Consider the following 2560-nt stretch of genomic DNA (forward strand, 5'->3'; position numbering starts at 1 on the left):
CTTATGTGATGCTGAGGAATCGAACCCAGGGCCTCAGGCATGCAAGGCAAGCGCTCTACCACTAAGCCACCTTCCCAGCCCATAAATCTATCTTTCTTAAAGGGAGAATGGCCTGCTATTTTCTGTTCAATCAGCAGACCTTTAGCAGTGGAACATATTAATAGATTTGAGTCTCCTACTGAATATTAAATACCCATTGCAGTCCAGATATTTAAAAACAAAGTAATTCAAGCAATGCAGAAGACTCTAAAAATACAGTGCAGGAAGAATAATCGGTTAAAAGCAGTGAAGCAAATGATTCCACTCCAGGCAGCTGCGAATGCTTCATGTACTGCCCTCAAGGCTTATATCTTGTCCTTCATCACTCCTTAAAGCCTACTCTCTGTGCTGCTTTTATCATTATTATTATTAGTTTAGCTTTTCTCATATTTTAGCCGCGAGTTCTACCTTGTGAATACTACTGGAGGTGACCTTTTTCTTTGCACTTTAACTGCCTTCAGTGTGGTAGTGTCAGGCATTGGTCTAATAGTATACTTTGATTAACAATTGATTAATCTTCCTTTGGCTTTAGTAATGGCAGCATGAAGTATTATTGGGTTCAGTTCAGGTTTCTTTTATTATGCATTTCTGTTACATTTTTTCTTGAGCTGCTGTAAAGTGAAAAATACTTTGTCTTAAAATTGCTACATCTGAGCCAGGCGACGGTGGCTCACGCTCACGCCTGTAGTCCTAGCTACTCAGGAGGCTGAGATCTGAGGATCATGGTTCAAAGCCAGCCCAGGCAGGAAAGTCTGTGAAACTCTTATCTCCAATAAACCACCAGAAAACCGGAAGTAGCGCTGTGGCTCAAGTGGTAGAGGGCTAGCCTTGAGCTGAAGAGCGGAAGGACAGTGCTCAGGCTCAGAGTTCAAGCCCCATGACCAACCAAAAAAAAAAAAATTAATGGAAACATATTTAGTATACTTTGTCTACTTTTTTACATATTTCTACAGTCTTATTCCCTGTATTGCTGAATGTTTTAAATATTTTCAGATTGCTTGTGGCAAGCAGCATAATAGGTTTCTTTTGGTATGGGTAGTAACTAGGATTTGAATTCAGAGTACTCTTACCATTTGAGCCACATCTCCAGCCCATTTTACCTTTTTTTTTTCTTTTCTGAATATTTGCCTGGCAGGCTTAGGCAAAACCTTTATTGGTTTATAAAAGTTGAAATGGGTTTTTTGCTCTGGCTGACCTCCAAGTATGAGCTATCATGCTGGCTAAATGTTCTTTTTTTGGGGGGGGAGTTGGGTCCTGGTGCTTGGACTCTGGGCTTGGTGCACAGTGCCTCAGCTCTTCAGCTCAAGGCTAGCACTCTACCACTTGAGCCACATTGCCACTTACAGTTTTCTGAGTGGTTTATTGGCGATAAGAGTCTCATGGACTTTACTGCCTGGGTAGGCTTTGAACCGTGATCCTCATATCTCAGCAAGGATTACAGGCATGAACCACTGGAACCCACAGCCTTTTTTTTTTTTAAATGCTGATAATAGCAGCTCTCTCTAGCAGCCCTTCTTCCTTTCTTTTTTTAAAAAAAATAAGTGATAGGGAGTTTAATTTCACTTATTGCCCTTTTTCTCAGCTCTTTGGGAAAGAGGAATAGGGAGAATGGAAATGCAAACATGCAATAATTAAAAATTTGTGTTCAACCATTGTAAATTTTTCCTGTTTCAACTTCTTTTTCCTTACAGGGCAGGATTGTTATTGGAACCTGTGTAAGAAATGGTATTATAATCTGTGAAGTGAGCAATAGTTCTCTCTAAAATTGAGTCAAGGATGTATGTGCACAGGTTTCTTGTCTCTTGCCAAGATTGTATTCTTCTAACAAAGATCTTACATAGATGTCAAAGATTCCTAAAGAATTAAATTAAAAATGAGTTACAATTATAGGAAGTGTTATGAAGAGAAAAATAGGAGACCTTAGCTAATAACTTTGAAACATAAATAGTCTGCAGGGAAAAATCAGTAAAAACCAGTTGACTAGAAGTGGGGAGAATGTTTGACATCCTAAAGCAAGATATATACATGTTGGTTCAGATAAATAAATTTTTGTTTTGTTTTGTTTTTTTGTCGGTCATGAGGCTTGAACTCTGGGCCTGGGCGCTGTCCCTCAGTTCTTCAGCTCAAGGCGAGCGCTCTACCACTTGAGCTACAGCGCCACTTCCGGTTTTCTGGTGGTTTATTGGAGATAGGAGTCTCACGGTCTTTCCTGCCCGAGCTGGCTTTGAACCGCGATCCTCAGATCTCAGCCTCCTGAGTAGCTAGGATTACAAGCGTGAGCCACCAGCGCCCGGCTCAGATAAATAAATTTTTAACTGCAAATGAATTAAGGAGTGCCTTTCCTAGATTGTCTTGCTATCTAAAGTGTTGTGGTAGTCATTTCATAGATTAAATAATTTTAGGTAAAACTAGATCTTCATCAGTCAAATATATTTAAATGTTTTTCATACGTATCTGTAGTGCTTAAAGAGTTCTACTGGAGCTGGGCTCCAGTGGCTCATGCCGGTAATCCTAGCTACTC

This window comes from Dipodomys ordii, unplaced genomic scaffold, assembly GCF_000151885.1.
Source record: "Dipodomys ordii isolate 6190 unplaced genomic scaffold, Dord_2.0 Scaffold46, whole genome shotgun sequence".
In the NCBI taxonomy this organism is placed as follows: domain Eukaryota; kingdom Metazoa; phylum Chordata; class Mammalia; order Rodentia; family Heteromyidae; genus Dipodomys; species Dipodomys ordii.